This window comes from Lontra canadensis, unplaced genomic scaffold, assembly GCF_010015895.1.
Source record: "Lontra canadensis isolate GAN:19392208 unplaced genomic scaffold, GSC_riverotter_1.0 scaffold21, whole genome shotgun sequence".
In the NCBI taxonomy this organism is placed as follows: domain Eukaryota; kingdom Metazoa; phylum Chordata; class Mammalia; order Carnivora; family Mustelidae; genus Lontra; species Lontra canadensis.
This window is the reverse complement of record NW_022631015.1, coordinates 3766197-3785502: the sequence shown is the minus strand read 5'-3', so window position 1 is coordinate 3785502 and position 19306 is coordinate 3766197.

Sequence of the window (19306 nt, the reverse complement as noted above, 5' to 3'; positions counted from 1 at the left end):
GCAGGATTCAAGAGAATAGCCAGGGACGGTGAGTGGGTAATGTCCACACCGGGCCAGGCAGGACGCAGGGAATAGATGGAGGCACCAAGTGACGCAGAAAACCTGGCAGGGCAGAGCTGGTCCCAGGAAGCAGGACAACAAATTCCCAGGCTGGGATCTCAGGGAGGGGCAAATTTCATCGGGGCTCAGTTCGTGTAACTGGGAACTTTGGTATAAGAGACAAGGCAAGATCGGGCCACTCAACTCAGAGCCCGGGTTCTGAGTGGAAGCAGAAGCAGACAACCCTGGGCCTGAGTCCCTGAGCTCCTGCTCCATGACTCCTGAAATCTGCAGCCCGAGGTCAGGAGCTCAGCCTCAGAACCAATAGGGCCTAGGAACTGTGAGTGTGGGGGTGCCGAGAGACACGAGGGGCTGCAGAATCAGGCAAAGGAGGCCCTGCTCTCCCCCTTCTCTGTGGCTACATGCAGGCGGGATGCTCAGCCTTAGGGAGGTCTACATGGCCCAGTGCAGTGCTCTGGAATCCAGTTCGTAACAGCTACTCAGCAGTGCACAGAAGCCAGCTAGATGGTCTGGGTGATGGTGACACCTGTGTCCCCGTGGCCATGCTGTGCAACTTGAAGAGCCTGAAGGCACTCTCCTTGATGCTCCAGAACATTCCTCCCCAGCTCTCCCCAGCTCTCCCCCATGCCAGAGGTTCCCAGCTCAGCAGACCTGAGGGGGAGCCACTTTTCCGGAGGCTGGGGACAGTCTCATGTTGCAGACAGAGCATCGGACTTCCCGTCTGCCCGGGAAGGCACGCCCAACTCCACACATGCTTCCCTGCTTAGTCACCCGTGCCTGCACCCCTGCTTGGCATGTCTGGAGCCCCCAGGACCTGATGCGGAAAATGATCTGCAGACCACTCGGTCTCCTCAGGAAAGTGACCCACGGGCCACAGATTTGGTAAAAACAAACAAGTGCTATAGTGAGCACCTGGGGCAAGCATGAGCACACGTGCACACACACCAACATTTCATAAACACTTTCTGGCTGGTGCAGACAGCACGAGGATGCTCATTCCAGAGCAGCCTGGACAGGTCGCCTCAATGCACCGCCAATCCCGCAAAGGGTTTTGCTTTCTTCTCATGACTGTATGAAATTCTCTCTCCTTGGGAACAGTGTTTTGACTTTGCAGGCATTAACAGGCAATCAGTACCTTCTCGAAAGACTGTTAAAATGCATTAAGCGTATAGCTCGATCCTGATGTTTCTGCTCACTGACAAAGTCCTCTGACCCACAGAATTTAGGACTGAAAGGCCCCAGGATCCTCCTTTTACCATAAAGAAAACTAGGTCCCCTAGTGCCAAGTGCCATTTTATTCATTCCTTTAAAACAGGGGATCCTACTTTTTGACACAGAAAGACCATGTTAATAAAACCTGATTGAGCCAATCTACACTCACCTGTGTGAAACACCTCTCCGTTTCAGGAATTCCTAGACTCTGGACACCCTCCTCTCAGCCCCTCTTGCTACGGTCCGCAATCTATTTTCTTCCATCTCTCCCCTCCCTGCCCACCTAGGATTCTGCCTGCTCCTCTTTTACTGATCACGACCTCGGCAGGGCTGCCATTTCCAGACTCCTGTTGTTGTAAAACAATTGAGTAACTCCAACTTCATCAGAATTTTGGCAGACTAAGGGTATTCTTTATGGTAATTTCTTCCTTTAAGAAAGATCTACTCTCACAAAAATGGATCTACATGGGAAAGACATTCAAGTATTTTCTTCCTTAAAAAAAATTTACGATTTTATTTATTTATTTGTCCAAGAGAAAAAGAGAGTGCGCACAAGCAGAGGGGAGCAGCAGGCAGAGGGAGAAGCAGGCTTCCCGAGGAGCAGGGAGCCTGATGCGGGACTCGATCCCAGGACGCTGGGATCATGAACTGAGCTGAAGATGGACGCTTAACTGACTGAGCCACCGAGGCGTCCCTCAAATATTTTCTTTCTTATGAAAGTGTCCTGGTGTGGCGGAGAAAATAGAGGAGGTAAGGGAGGAAGCAGCACCTGTGGGGTGGGATGTGGAGGGTGGAAATTGTCTTCCCTACCAAGGCCCTACAGAGCCCAAAACCTCTATAGTAAAATGTGGGTAGGATGTCCTGAGCTCGATCATGCTTAAAGGTTTGTGAGGAAGTAATGGTTTGGAGAGAGTGGTCTCACTAGTGAGGGATTAACCCTTTCAAGCAAGTCCACAAATGCGCTAGTAATCTATCTGAACCTTACTGGCTGTGCCACATGGGGTATTGTTACTATCTGCCTCAGTTTCATCACCTATGAAATGGGGACATCTGTCTCATAGGGTAATTGAGAGGATTATGGACTTCTACGGACTTCTATAGATAACACACTTAGAACAGTGACTGGCACATAATTAGAATTACATTTATTATTACTATTATTTGTAGCAAAACTTTGCCTCAGGTCCTCTGTCCCTGGAGCCCTCCTGAGTCTAAGGAAGGGCTCAGAAGCCCCAGTGCAGTGGGATTTCCCTGGAGGGGTAAGGGCTGAGGGCTGGAACTCATGGTTTGGAAGAGGCTGCAGCAAGACAGACGGAAGGCGACCCCACACACAGCCATTGGTCAGCCTTGTCCCCAGGGTGGACTCCACCAGTACCTCAGGCGATTGGGATAAACTCTTGAGCAAGGCACTCCATGGCAGAAGGGAACAGGGCAATGTGAGAACTGCTGTTGGCTTGGTGTGAGCAAAGGGTGATTCTGGGCTAAGTGGGGGTAAGCAGGGGCCCCTGAAATGGGATGTGATAGGCAAGGACTGTTTCCCACACATTTTGCCAAGGGGATTCCAATCCCTGCTTTATAAAACCCCACTGTTAAAATATTGATTTTAGGTTAGAGCTCTTGTCCCACACATCAGTGGCAAAGTTCTTTCTATGGGGTGGACTTGGCTACAGACCAATTTCCCCAAGGCCAGTTCAGAACTACTGGAAATGAAGGCAAATGCTCTTGGATTCTCTGAGTCTCTGGTATTGCCCTTACCTTCTCCCTGTGCTGTCTTTTGAGTTAAAGAGCATTAAGAAGACAGGCAAGGAAAGAGAGAAATTGCCAGCTGGCTTCCTCATGGGGCAAAGGACCCTCTGTGGAGCTCCCGGCCAGCAGAAAGAATGGTCCCCCAGAACCAGAACCCAGAGGGGGTGTGGGTGAGGAGGGGCCAAATGCCAGCAGGGTGATTGGAAGGCAGAAGGTGTTGGCTGGGAACATGGCCCCCTGGCTCTGTCTGTTTGGTCCAACTCCCGGTCAGTCAGGTGGGATCCCCTCATACAATTATAGGGCCTCTTTAACCACCGTCTCCACACCCAGGTCCTGTCTTTACAGCTTGTTCTTTCTTACTTCACAGCTTTCCTCTGGGCGCTACCTTAGGTGTCAGTGTAGACTTCACATTGGTAGTTAATTCTCTCTTCACTGTTACCTTGGAGGTTCACAAACTTGAGGACGACATGACTATGTGTATGTATTTAGATGGGTTCTGACTAAGTTTATACTTTTTCACACACACACACACACACACACACACACACACGCCCCCACACACACACACATACACACACACTTCTGCTCTATAAATCTGCACGCACAGCAATTCATACTTACAACATGATTCCTAGGACATTCAGGAAACGGAGTTGTAGTCATTTCAAGGTGTTTTGAATAAAAAAGTGTGAGGCGCCTGAGGTAAGGATTTTCCTCAAAACTCCTCCCTGAGACATTACATGTCACCACACAAATATTTACTGAACACCTACTATGTACCAGTCACCATTCAGAGTGCTGGTGAAACTGTGGTGGACAGACAGACATAGTCCCCAATTTCACAGAATGTGGCATTATTCCAATCAAAGTGGCATTTCCAATGTTATGTGACCTGATATCGTACATTTCTCTTGCGTCTGCTCTCAGTGCTGTTGGCTGTTGTTTGGTGCAGGTGTTGACATATATCTGTGATTAATAGCTACGAATTAAAATACACCTTTCTCATTTCCTGTTACAACTGGTTCTTACCCATTTCCAAAGTAAAACCTGACTTGTGTTTGAAAAACCATCCATCATCGTGATAGTGACTCAGATGTCAGCCTTGGGGTTAAAGCCAAAATGATATTACGTGGGAGACGTTATGCATTGAATCGTGTGTCCCTATAAGGTATGTTGAAGTCCTAACCAATATGGAAAGATGTTTTAGATCAGGGCTTTTTGGCTTTGTCACTAGGCATTCTGGCCTCCACACATGGTTGTTGAGGGTTATCCTATGCTTGCTAGGACATTTGACAACCTTCCTGACCCCCACACCCTAGATGTCACCCACTAGATCCTTCCCCACTCATGACGACCCAAAATGTCTCCAGATGTGCCAACAGCCCCTGAGGAGAAAAACTGCCTCCAGTTGAGAACTAATGATGAGATAATCAATCAGGAGAGTGATACTTGATGTGTGCTTATAATAAAATTTTCACAGAAATTGTGAAAAGTTGGCTTAACTAGGACAAAGAAAACAAAGTCATCATGGGTTCAATTGTGTCCCCCCCTCAAAAATAAGTCCTAATCTGGGTACCTATGAGTGTGAACTTATTTGGAAATAGGGTCTTGGCAGGTATCATTAAAATGAAGTCATCCTGAAGTAGGGAGAGCCTCTCGTCGAACATGAATGATGCCCTTCCAAATGAATACACACATCTGGGAGGAGACAGCCCTGTGCTGAAACAGCTCACCTGAGGGCTGACACTCAGCAAGTGTAAAACTCCCAGGTGACTCATCCCAGGTAGTGACAGCACAAAGCTTGAGAGGCCCAATGATTCATGGCTGAGACGAACAGTTCCTGCAGGCCTGGGTTCTATGCCCCAGCACTGAGTTGTAGTGAGAGTGTGGTAGTGAATCCTGAAAACTCTGCACTTCCTTCCCCATCATGCCAAGTGGTTGTAGGAGTTATGTCAATAAGCATCCCATATACATACCAAGAAATCAGCCTACATAAGCTATAGAGACACATATCCAAGATGTAAGTATGAAGCCCATAATACTGATATATTAGCAAAGGAGCAAATGTGTGGAATTTCTCTATCTATGGGAGAAATGTCCTTTAAAAGGTTGTCTGGTGAGGCTGTGCATGTAGGCTGTTGATTGCTGGAGCCCCCTCCTTCTGAAACTGCTTTTAGAAGCAATTTATGGAACTTTCAGAAAGTTTGGTCATAATATGTAACATTCTTCAGCTTCCCTGTCTCCCCATTCCTGAGACATAGCACCATGTGGGTTTCAATTATTTAAAAATAAAATCTACTGATGATCTGTCATCCTTGAGGATAATCAAAAGAATATGCCCTATGTGCATGTCTGGAGTGTTAAAAATGGGGGTGCCTGGGAGGCTCAGTCGTTAAGCATCTGACTCTTGGTTTCAGCTCAGGTTGTGATCTCCTGGACATGAGATCAAGCCCAGAGTTGGGCTCCATGCTCAGTGCAGAGCCTGCTTCAGATTCTCTCTCCCTCTCCCTGCTCATGCTTGCTTTCTCTCTCTCTCAAAATGAAAATCTTAAACAAAAGAAAAAGAGTACTAAAACTGTTCATACCTTTTCACCAGATATACCAAAGGATTCTTTCTCTACCTCTCCCTGCTCATGCTCTCTCACTCTCAAAATGAAAATCTTTAAAAAACCTTAAAAAAAAAAGAGAGTGCTAAAACTTCATACCTTTTCACCAGATAATACCAAAGGGAAAATTATGGGTTTGTATCAGGATTAATCACAGAGGATTATTTGTGATCAGAAGAGAATGAAGGGCACCGGGATGATTCAGTTTGTTGGGATTCTGACTCTTGATCTCAGCTCAGGTCTTGAGCTCAGAGTTGTGAGTTCTGACCCTACTTTGGGCTCCACGTGGGGCATGGAGCCTACTTTAAAAAAAAAAAAATGAGTGAGACTTCTGATGCATCTAGATGATGAAACACTCCTCAGGTATCAAAATTTAAATTTTAGAAAAAGACTATAAAACACTAAGAGTGTAATCCCAGTTCTATTATAACAAATACCAAAAGGATATGCCTCAGTACTCTTGAGTGACTCTGTTTTTCTGTGGTGTTTTGTATTTTCCAAGTTTTCTTCAGTGGACATATATTCTGTTGTAATTAAAATAAGGTTTACTGAGGTATACACACAAAAAAATTAACCCATTGTAAGTGTGCAGTTCTATGAGTTTTGATGGATGTAGACAGTAGTGTAACTGTCAAAATTTAGAACGTTTCTGTCACCCCAGAATTTCCCTTATGCCTCTTTGTAGTCAACCTCTTACCCCTACCCAGCCCCTGGCAACCACTGCTCCATTTTCTGTTGTAATTTTGCCTTTTCTAGAATGTCACATAAATTGAAATATATAGAATGTGGTCTTTGGGATGTGTTTTTTTTTTTCTCTTAGCATGTTTTTAAGATTCATCCATTAGCCTCCATATCCCATGTAAGATAATGAAACATCTTTAACCCTTAAGCTGCTGTCAGCTAGATTTTACCATTCCTTGCAATTTGGTACCACTCTTAACTGATATAAGGGACATCATTTTGAAATTCTTCTCATTCTTTGAGATCCTCAAAATATTTTCCTCCAAGGTGCCTTTCACAATAGCTCTGCCCCCACACAATCATGATTTTTTGAATCCTTGTGGTATATTATGGCTCCAATAAGGCATTCAGAATGATTCTTCTTTGTAGTATAGTCAAATGCATCCTGGTCTAATTCACCCTAATATACCCAGCCAATGAGATATGAGGCTTCTTAAAGCCAAGTACTGTCATATTGCCCTACAACACCTCACTGTATGCACATAATTATTTGCCAGTCTTCGTGTTCCCGTTGCTTTTCCAGAGTGTTGTCCTCTCTGCTCTAGCCATTCTGGTCCCCTCCCTGTCCTATACATGTGCCATGCTCACTCCACTCATGTCTCACAGGCTAGAGCAGACCCCAGGGTTTCCAGGCCTCCCAGAGAGTGGGCTGGTAATGAGTAAGATGTGTGAGTCTGTGCACGGTCTCTGCCTGGCAGGAGAGGCTGGCTCAAAAATGTTTCTCAGCACAGGTGGCTCAGAGCCCTTGTGAATTCTAATGTCTACCCATGGCCTCTCCGAATTTTGTTTTTGGTCTGGACCCCCTTAAGAAATTAGACAATTCAAACCATGTCATGTGCGTGTATCTTTTATATGTGAGATTAGGTCTTAGGTCAGTCCCCAAGCAAATCTTATTATTTCACAGGACTTCTCAGAACCTTTGGAAAACCATGTGCTTTTTTAAAATCAACAGACAGATACAAGGCTTAGCATTTCCCCAATATATTTAGCCACAGGTCCTGCTGCATTTAAAAAGCATTTATTTTGATGACTTCCCATTCAGTTTTCCCTCCCTTGCCTTACAATCTTCTGTGCTATTTCTTATGTTCCACATATGGATGAAGTCATCAGAGAGGGAGAAAAACCCTAAGACTGTTAACTCTAGGAAACAAACTGAAGGTTGCTGGAGTGGAGGGTGAGGGGATGGGGTAATGGAATGTGATGAGCACTGGCTATTAGACCCAACTGATGAATTATTGAACTCTACATCTGAAACTTATTATGTACTATATGTTGGCTAATTGAATTTAAATTAAAAATAAAATGAATAAATAAATAAACATTTATTTTTGAAATGATCATAGTCTCCCAGGAGGTTGGGAACATAGTACAAAGAGGTCCTGTGTTTGCTCCCTATTTTCATTTTTTTGTTGCAGTCATTTGTAGGACCCTGAGACTTGGCTGGCACCTTCAAGAATTATGCACTACTTTTTACTTAAGATCTCCTGCCTCAACAAAGACAACCAACTCATGCGAAAAGCCAGCAACTCTTCACATTTAGTGAAGGACTACGTTCATTTGTGAGCAGCACGCAACTGTATTTTGCAAGTTAACTTCTAGATTCCTAAAGCCAGACCCATGCTATATATTTCCTTTTAATCTTTAACAGCAGCCACAGGCAAATTAAAACCCAACCAAAATACCATATTTCAGAGTAGAGTGCATGCTAAATGCCTTATTTCTCCCAAGCAGCTTGTCATTGACACTGGCAATCAGGCACAGGTAAGCAAGCCCTGATTACAGAGGGGCCAAGAAATGGGAGGTCTGTAATGAGGGAATAAACCAGCCAAACGTGGCACCCAGCTCTCTAATGCTGGCCTACAGATTGCCACTTGCTTGAGAGTTAATTTCTACCTAAGGACAGGCTAAAAGCATGACACTCCTTACCCGGGATTTTAGGAACTCATCTCATTTGAGCATTCAAAGCTTATCACAGATACACTGGCCTCACCCTGCCTTTGAGTTGTTTCTCCTTCTCCTCATCTTCTCTGCAGGTCCTACTCCTGCAGGAAACACCCCCAGCCCCGGACAGCCCCTGCTTCCCATACATCCATAGCCTGCTGTATTGTTGCATGCTTAGTACCTACTACCTGTCCTGCTGTTCCCTCACCTTTGTCTGTAGAAATCTGACTCAGTCTCCAGGTCTCGGAGGGAGGTTCTCCTCTCTGGTACCCCAACTAGAATCAACCACTCTTCCTCTGCTTCCTGGGTCAGTTTTTATTAGAATTTTTTTGCAAGGGCTAGAAACTTAACTCAGATTAACTTACACAAGGCTGGACAATTTACTGGGTTCAAAGGCCCCCTGTGGGAAGAGTAGAGATGCCAGGGAGCAGAGATTTGACTGCGGTCACAGCACCCCTGGCTTCTCTTGGAGCATCATCAACATCAGTGCCCCAAACTCCATCCATGGCAGGAGCCTGTGCTCGCCGTGTTCCTCCCAGTGAAGCAGGGCTATGCTCTCCCAGCAAGTAGAGGAAGCCCCCAGAAGGACCTGGGGCCCCTCACTGTGGCCAGGAGCAGGAGGCCTTGGATTGGGCTGGGGCCCGGGCCAGGGGTGATCTGTGTGTGGCAGCTTCCACTGAAGTGACACAGGAGGGCAGGAGCAGGGGGCTGGTGGTGCTGCTGGCAGGAGAATGAGGGACATGTGATAGGAATTCCAAACACAAGCCGCCACTGACAAGACTGTTCCACCTCTACTAAGAATCCATTACATTTGCCTTACTTGAATACACACTGACCCTCGGTCTTTTCCAGTTGGACTCACAGCTCATTTAGGTAAACACCTGGTCTTCCTGGTCACTCTGCCACCCCAGAGCAGGGCATGGCCATGCTTTATATCCAGTAGGCCCCAGTAATGTTGGTTGAGTTGAATAGTCATTCATAAGTTTATTTTTGCACTGATGGACTTAATGTGGCATGAATCAGGGCTTTTATAAGATTTAGGTGCTCTCACAGATCCACAGGGGTTAAGAGGGAGGCTGAGAGCTGAGAGTTCCTCAAGGTGATCTTGCCCCCATAGCAGTTTCCTTAATCTGCCTTGAACCTATCACTAATTCTCTAATTAAGATAAGTAAATAAAGCCAAGATTTACCATCAAGTCACCTTGCCACGACTTTGTTACAGTTTGATCAATTAAAGATTAAATTATCTGATAGTGTTTTATTTTGGATTAGCACAGTCGTGGTAATGATCATGAAAAACACTTTTATAGATTTTAACTTGTCAAATTCAATATTGCTATGTTTTATTTAAGTGGCTTATATTTAGTTAAGTCCTTTTGACTTCTATGGTAGCATTCGATCAAGCAGTGAACAATATTTCAGTGATCTGTTAACTTGAAAAAGAAGTGTCTGTTTTAGGTGTATTGTCCCAGGCTGTCTAGAACAAAAGGCTATTCCTATTAATATAGAAGTGTGCTTGAGAAACACATGAACAGTTCGCTCTACTGGGCACCAGGAAATGCTGGGCGTGTGTCCTCAGGGCCTACAGGGTGGGAAAGAGACAATCTGGAAGCAAAGATCCCTCTGTCCAAGCTCCAGGGGCAAGGTGGATGCTATCCCTGGTCTGTCTCCCCTTCTCTGACTCCCATTCTGCACTACACATACTGCCTTCTGAAGTTCACCAGACTAAGTCCTCATCTTTACGTCTATTGTCCATGTCTTAGTCTAGGCCTGTACTATCCCTTCCTAGACCAGGGATTGGCCCTTTTTCTGTAAAGAGCCAGATAGTAACTATTGGAGGCTTTGTGGGTGTACCATCTCCATCTTAACTCCTCATTTCTGCTGTGATGGAAGAAGCCATAGACAGGATATCAATAAATGGCTGTCCTCCAGGAACCCCCAGGCCATGGGCTGGGTTTGGCCCTCAGGCTGTAGTTTGACAACCCTGGAATGCATTCTTCAACCACCTCATTCTGGGGTCAGTGGCCAGTTTTCTTTTTTACATCCCCAGATCCTTACCGAGTGTCTCTCTGGCTCCCAGGAAGTGTTCAATAGAAGTTTATTGAAAGAATGAACCCCGAGTCCAAGCACCCTACGATGGCATCCTACTACTGAGCTGTCAAGTATTGTTCCAATCCCACTAAAAGATAAAAGATTTAGAGCTCTTTTTAGACTGGCTAAGAATTAGAAACCTCTTTCTCTTTAAACAACGCATCTACCTGTTTCTTTATTGTCCTAGATACAGTTGTCTCAGAAACACATCATCTCTGATTATAAGCATTTTAAAACATGTTCCACCTGGTGGTAAGTTTGATCAGGGCTTAAAGAAGAGGTTACTTGTTTAAATAAGAATATCTCAGACATAGGTAATGATTAAAAGACCTGCTGCCTGGCCAGCAGGAAGAATATGGTATCATTAAACTTTGTATTTGACATTTTTTGCGTATCTTTGGGGTTAATCATTCTTGAAAGAAATTCTTCACCTTGTTACCCTAAGTCACTGCAGAAAGGCCTTGCTATGATTGTTTGCTTTTACAAAGAGGTGTTACCATGGGTTACACTGCTTCCCTCTGTCTAAACGTAACTCCATGCTAAGTGGGTGTGCGCTCCCTGGGACTGGCATGAAGCTCCCATGTCTGGGGTTTAGTGGGCACCACTACACCCAGAATGAACGTCTGCATCAGCATTAGATTTGGGTAAATTATCCACGAGCCCAAAACCCTTCTAAGGTACCATGTTTTTGAGAAGCTATTAGTAGATCACAGAGACAAAATGCCACCCAGACAGTCCAAGGCAGTTTGGGGCTCAACACCCTGTGACCCTCCAGAAGCCAGGGAAGAGCCATAGCCAGCCTCTATCCCCTCCTGAGGGTCAGTTGTGCTTGTCTCTTCCTGTGCTTTCTCATTAACAGCTTGAAATCAGCTCTGGTGAGAGTGTCTGCTCCAAAGAAATAGGCAAACAATACAAGTTCATCCCTAGAACGGCCAGGTGTTTTTACATTTCCCAACGGGCCATTGGCCAACTCTCTTGGAAAGTCCATTTTTCTCATGCCCCTATACTAGGATGTTAAAAGACAGACCAGTTGACCAAAGTGCATTACTGCTAACTCTGTGGGTTCTAGAAAGATCAATACTACTTGATGTCTGTCTTTTTTTTTTTTTTTTTTAAAGATTTTATTTATTTATTTGACAGAGAGAGATCACAAGTAGACAGAGAGGCAGGCAGAGAGAGAGAGGGAAGCAGGCTCTCTGCTGAGCAGAGAGCCCGATGCGGGACTCGATCCCAGGACCCTGAGATCATGACCTGAGCCGAAGGCAGCGGCTTAACCCACTGAGCCACCCAGGCGCCCTTGATGTCTGTCTTTAAGGAGTTTGTCTGGGAGAAAAAATGTAGATATATGAAAAAACTAATAATGTCAACCTCTAGAAGTGAACTGGTGTGTTTCTTAACCTCCCTTCATCTCAGTTTTCCAGTCTGTGAAGTGAGGGTTAAAAATACCTTGCAGAGAGGCACCTCAGTGGCTCAATTGGTTAAGTGTCTGGCTCTTGATTTCGACTCAGGTCATGATCTCAGGGTCATGAGATCAAGCCCCACAGTGGGTTCTATGCTCAGCGGGGAGTCTGCTTGAGATTCTCTCTCCCTCTATCTCTGCCTCTTCCTCCCCTTCCTTGTGCATGTACTCTCTCTCTTTCTCTCTCAAATAAGTAAATAAATAAATACTTTTTAAAAAGACTTTTCAGAGATCAGAGGATTAAGTTAAATAATGTATATAAAGCATCTAGCCCATAGTAGGGCTGATGGTTTGTGCTTAATTTTTTTAAAAAGTGGCTACTATTATTATTATCATTAATCAGCTGAAGAAGAAAGAGGTCAGAGATAGGGAGAGTAGTAGGAAATTAGGATTTGCTGCAAGTAAGCCTATAGTGGTGGTCGTTTCTGCCTAGCAACCACTACCTTGACCAAAAGGGCTTTTGTCAGGCATCTGGTCTACCACCGAACCCCAGCTAGTGTAAGAGTCTGAAGAAGGGGAAACTTGGTTTTTGCTCTTGGCTCTCACATCATCCTGCCGGTAACTTTAGGCTTCCCTCAGAGCCCCACTTAACAAACAACTCAAAATAGGATCAGGAGAAAAATGACTGCTTCCAAAACCTCAGCTGGCCCCAAACCAGGGCTGAAGAACCTCTGTAGCATAAAGTCAGTATAAAGGGAGGAGACAACAGTGCATAGAGCTTACAATGAAATTGGTGTCTATGGGAGCAGGAAAGAATCACATTACTGTCAGAAAACATTCTGAGCTGGCTGCCTCTCCACTGTGCTTTGAAAAGGAAGCCCTCACTATGGTAACTGGGTCACTGTGGACATTCCAAGCAACCACAAAGGAGAGACGAGCTGAGCTCTTGTTTCCTTCCAGGAAGTAGAAAATATTATTTCATGTCTGTTTGGGGAGGATTATTTTAAAAATTAATTGAATTTTATATCTCCCCTCACCATGGAAATCCAAACATATAAAAGGAAGCATGTTCTTGTTTTTTTACTCACTAAGACGTAGAGATGTATCTGTTTATATGCTCAAAGGAGATGGCGAGTGGGTATTTTGCTAACGATGGACTTCTTTGAGATAGTATCATCCACACTTAACACTGGATGTGGTTTATTGTATCAGTTGGCATTTTAGTTGTAAGTAACAGAAATCAATTTTGCCATTGTAAGAAAAATGCAAATTGATTAATAGATATGGAGAAGCTCAAAAACATGGAAGGATGGAGAGCCAGGTTCGGAAGCTATGAAGCCTGGCACTCCCTTCCCCCACCCACTCCAACCAATGGCACTGCTGCTGCACCTGGGGCACTCCTGACATAGGACATCACTGGACCCCAGATGCTGCCTGCCACAGCCAAGGCCACTGCCACTGCTGCCTGTGGACAGTGGACATAGCTCCTGCCTCCTTCACTACCATGGATTCTGTGCTGTCTCTATTTCTTTACATCACTAGCTTCCCACTCTAGGTTCAGCATGGGCGCCTATGATTGGTGGGGCCTAAATAACATGTCCATTCTGAACAGTGCAATAAGCTGAGAATGTGAGCAATTGACATGCTCAGCATTTATACTGGGACAGGTGCTCTACCTTTTAAGGTAGAGGATGCTTTTGGTGACAGAATGAGCACATCCAAGTAAAAGTGAAATGTAGCCACAAAGAAAGCTAGTAAAGACCCAGGTGCTTTGCATCTCTCTGCTCCACAATCTACAGAACATTGGTTTTCATTTTTATGTTTGGCCCTTTATGATTACAAGACCATGCAGACAGCCCGTGATATTACATCTCCACACAAGCAAAGCCCAAGCAGAAAGAATGTTTCTCTCTGCTTATTTCTTTTGTCATGGAGGGAACTTTTACCATCAATGATATACACAATGTGTCCCTTTGGCCAGGATTGGGACAAACACCGATGTCCTCGCCACACAGGCGCCTAGGAAATACCTGACTTTTTTCAGCCTCCATGATGCAATGTAACTCAGCTAAGAAAGAGAAAGAATAGGGGAATAGCTGTCAGGTAGACAACCAGCAGGGTCTGCTATTGCCACCAGCCTCAGAATTGTTGGATGACTTGTAGGCTGATATTATGAAGTGGGATTACCATTGGATTTCACCCTCTATGGAAACCACAGTCTTTCAACACCATACGTTTGTTGTGCTCTGCTGAGAGGAATTCTGAATTTCTGTCTGGGCTTAGCAGGAAAGAGCGAGACCATCAATTAGGGAGGTCTGCCATGGGAGTGAGAGGAGGGAGTGTCAGCACACTGGCAGAAATTTGCCATACCTGTTCTGGAAATGTGTCAACCAGTTTGATCTCCTTGCAAAGGATTGGAACTAGCTTTTGGAGAGCTGGCCCTGCTGATGTTGTTCCAGTGGGGACAGCCATGGACCCGGAGCTTCTGTGATGTCTCTCACATACACCACCATGCTGGATTGTTCTCTTCTCCATGTCCATGTTGTTCTTTGGCACGCTTCTCCAGCTGAAATGATTGGCATGAAGCCTTGTTGGAGGAATGAATGCTGGGTGGTGCCAGTACTGACTGGGGGAGAAGATGGACTGTGTTATGGATTAGATCCAAAGTCTCCTTCTTCAATGTTCGTTTCACCTGTAGTGGCTACTCCAGGTGAACTGGCTCTTACCTTGTGCTGTGTAATTTTTGCTTCTGGTATCCAGAGAAACTTGGTTGACATCTCTGTAGTCCAAAGCAAGGAGTGGTGGATTCATTTGGTCTTTCTTAGGGCATAACTGCAAAGAAAAGTATTAATAATAAGCACACTGCAACCACAACTATTACCACTCTTAATGATACATAACATGATGGGGTAAACTTTACAGTTGACAAAACATCTCTGTATACTTGTTACTGCTTTTAAGTTTCAAGAGTGACAACAGTGTGAATTAGTCAGTGTGGGTCATCACAGTGGTTAACTTTGATTGAATCCTTAACAGCCTTCTAATCACTATGCTCAGTGTTTACTTGCATATATTTATTCATCATTTTAATCCTTGCAAAAATACTCTGAAGGAAGTACTACTGTTTTTCTTTGGTGTCAGATAAGGAAATTGAAGCCCAAGGAATTTAAGTAACTTCCCCCAAGGTCACACAACTTGTAAATGGTAGAACCTGGATTCAAATACCTGTCTCATTCTAAAACTGAAGTTTGGACCCCTCCTGTTACTATTTCCGTCTTAAGCATTATTGTTATTCCCATTTTGGGACTGAGGAAGCTGATATCTCATGATGATTGCCAGTGGTTCATCTGATAGTGTTAGGGTTAGGTTTAAGGGTTCAAGTTAGGGTTTAGTTGTTAGGGATTAAAGTTAGTGTGATGGTTAGGGGTTATGGTTAGGGTTAGCCTTAGGGTTAGGTCTGGTCAGGGTTTAGATTAGGGTAGGGTTATCATTAGGGTTAGGGTTAGGTTTTAGGGATAGGGTTTTGGATTAGGGTTAGGGTTAGGATTACGTTTAGGGTCAGGATTGTGTTAGGATTAGAGATATTTTTTCCATCCAACTGTGAACGTGCCAAATTCCTTAATGTTCTTATTCATTATCTTCAGGTGCTGTAACCCAATGTCTCCTGCTATCAAATGATAGGAGGGTCACTGCTTTTAGGATAGAAATAGGAAGTCTTTGATTGTTTACTTCCTCTGATATCAGCAACATATCTCAGCTTCCCTTGGAGAGCTCCTGAGAGGGGAGAGGAAAGGCCATAGCTTCTAAGGCTTTTGGTCTGGATGAAATCTTTATATGTTTCTTTCCTTCTTTATCACTTACTATGGGAAAAGAAACTCTTTTATAGGATTTATTGAAAATTAATTGTGATGTGTGCATGAACTCTGTCTTTAGGACCTCACTCTCATAGTCACACTTCCTTTGCTTGTTCCACCTACCTACCTTATTTTTCTAGTTTCTTTAGGTCTGTCCTTCCTATGTTTTAATTAGAGAATATTTTAGAGAAGTGTTCATTGGTTTTTCCAAAGGGATTGCATCAGAGGCCCTGCTACTTGCACTGTTTTGTAGCATCTGTATCCATAAAGGCTTTGGGTCTTATAAAACAGAGATGAATCATATTAGGTCTCTGTTTCCTCATGTCAAACAGTAAAAGCAAGTCTCAGCCAACAGTTTCACCTATTTAGAAGCAAAGATGGCTGTGTTAGTGTCAATGGGTCTCAAACCCAGTACTGCCTGGTGAATAAAAACAAAGGGGCTAAGTGTTCACTAATGGTTAACAGGAACTCAATATTTATTCATTTCTTCTCTTGAAAGTGGATCCTGAAATTTCAAATGACAGCTACCCTATGCCTCATGACTATGTCTCATGCCAGACTGCTGGTGACCTAGAATGTTATCCCCGGTGACAGCCTACACACAGCTATGTGTGGCTTATGTGGGTGATTTACACCCTAATGTCATTCCCTCCTGGTCTTATGTTCCATGAAGGCAGGTTCCTTATCAGTGGGTACACAGTGGTGTTTAGTCAATGCTGACGTTGGATGTTGTGGATGGATGGATACTCTCAACTTCTTCAAAGTGAAAATACTGTAGAAAGGAGACTTCCAGGCTTTAAGACACCAGGGGTACAAAAATAAGTGCCACTTCCCTCTGGGTTTTTTGGCAGAAACTTTCCCTCTCAAATGACACACACATAAGAAGAAGAAAAATTGGGCAAAGGAAGTAACTTCTTGGGTGACATCAGTTCTGGCCACAGTCAGCCACAGCCAGAGGAGGGACTATCCCCAGGCTCCTGGGCTGGCCACAGTTATGGTGACACCAGTGCCACTTCAGCTTTCTGTAATGAATTCACACGCATGCCCACCATCTCCTGTCTTGGGGTTTAGAAGGAAGTGGCACCAGAATTCAAGAAATCTATTTCAGGTATTTCTTTTCTGACTCTACAAGATGAATAAGCAGGAAAACCATTTTTCCTCAATTCTATAATGGCCTTGGGCACTGATCAATAGCTGGATTTCAAAACATGCAGCCTTCATGGAGAGCTGCTATGGGTGTTTTTAGTAATAGTTTGTAGGGCAGAGGACACAACCATCTACAGAGTATCTACTGTACACCAAACACAAAGCAATTATTCCCCTATTCTCAACAGCCCTGTCAGCTTGGTTTTATCTTCATTCGTGGTAAATGAGGCATCACAAGACTCACCCCAATTTTTTTTTAAGATTTTATTTGTTTATTAATTTGACACAGAGAGAGAGACAGTGAGAGAGGGAACACAAGCAGGGAGAAGTGGGAGTGAGAGAAGCAGGCCCCCAGCTGAGCAGAGAGCCCAATGGAGGGCTTGATCCCAGGACCCTGGGACCATGACCTGAACCAAAGGCAGTTGCTTAGCGATTGAGCCACCCAGACTCCCCCTCACCCAAATTTGTAAAAGTAATAGTCAAGACTCCAATCTAGATCTAAAATAGCACAGTAGTTTTAAACAAGAAATATTCAGGTGAGTTAATGAGAAAGGCAAAATGCTTGATGAATTGGCACGTTCGCATCCCTACATAAACCATAAATAATAACACAGTGAGCACAAATAGCAGTGTTTTGATTTACTGGTTCCGTCTATAGATCATATGTTTTGGGTTGTTTTTGTTTTCTACTCCTGGAAAGAGATTTGGACCAATGTATCTGTAGGCTCTCATCTTGTTCCTCCTGCAGTCAGCTGCTATGTTTGCCATACCTTTAACCACCCAGCATTTCCCAAACTGGTGCCTTGAAGAATACTTGTCAACTAGGAATTATAAAACGGGACCCTAAAAAGTCTAAGATGCATATATTTAAGGTAAACAAAATTAACAGATTTATTTAATGCAAAACTTTTCAGTTGAGGGGTCTTTAATCTTCTAACCTGTATTACTCATTGTCAAGGGACAGATAGTATACAACATCTCACAAACTTATTTGAGCCCACAATATGTTGTTTTGTTTGTTTTTACCACACTTATTAACACTTCCAAAGTGAGTACTGAACACAGTTTGGGAAAACTGTGACTAAATGGATTCATCTTTCATGAGGTCAGTCCTTAGAAGCCATTTCTACCTAGGCACCTTGTCTACAATTCCAGAAACAACCATCAAATGAACCATGAACTTGTTCTTGGTGCCTAGTGCAAATGTTTTCTAGTGGGACTGATAACCTGGATTAAGTCAGCTCCTAACATTCCCAGACCGGCACTGCCTCCCTAGCTACAGTCACTGCACAAATGCTCAACAGCAATAACTCAAAACACAAAACACTGCTAAGTTTCAAAGTTCTTTCACCCACGTGCCCAAGTTAGTCATTTACATGTTGGTTTCCATTGACAGCAGGGACCGTGTCCATGTCTTGCTTACCTTTCTCTCTCCTTCATTAATGCCCCCAAGTCTGTTGGAATAATCCTAGGTTAGATGCCTGCCCTGCTTTCCAGGAAGGCAAGGCAGGTCCTTCTGTCTCCACGGACCATCAGTGAAACAAGACACACAAAGGTGGATATCCATGTCAGCTTCCGAAGCAGCACAGCCAGGACTAGAACTGACAACTTGGGACACGGAATAATAAGATCAGTGTCCTAAAGACATACTGGCAGAAGGTTCCAAACTGTCATCGAATAGTAGTCTAAGGAGGAGAGAAACTGAACCTGAGACTTAGACACTGCCCCAGCAGGTCTGTAAGTCATGAACACAGATGGAGGAGGAGCACGCAGCCCTTCTCATCCCACAGGCTCTCTAAGTGGACCCAGAGGGCAGTTGCTATAGGGAGCCAGATGTTAACAAGCACAAGAATGAAACAAACTCTTTCACCACTGGATACATGAGGACAATCAAACACAGAAGAACCGCCCTGCCACTGCCCCTGGGAAAAACCATGCACTTGTCGAAATCACTCCCACTTGGACAATTATATAGAACTTCTCTCCACTTTTACATTTTCCAGAACTGTGCTAGGGAGTTATCAGAGTGGCCAGAATTCTACATTGATTGTTCTTATTCCTTTGCCCATTCAAAGAGGAAGTAATATGGGAGGTAAGAAATATTTTATAGATTTAATTTAGGGGTAATATTCATTCCACATGCCAGTTAGGGTACTACTGAGAACACTGCTGGGGGAATGAGGGCCTCGGGGGCTGGTTTTTTCCTAAGGTCCTTCACCAAAACTCTGAAGCTGGCCTGCTTGGAGGGGGCCATGAAGGACTGTCTAATGATCCCATTACAGTTCCAAACCCACCATGAAGGAATGGGATTAAACAAGACCACAGCCCTGGCCAAAACATTATCTATAGACCCAAGATGGTGAATTTCAGAAAAAAAGTTTCCAGAGTCTGATAATTATTTTGATAAATACTTTTATTTTGGTAAAACGTAGACTTAAGAGCATTTCCAAGGAAATGTATTTCCTCACAGTGTGATTTGCTAGAAGCAGGAGAGAACCATGGAATTTCCAT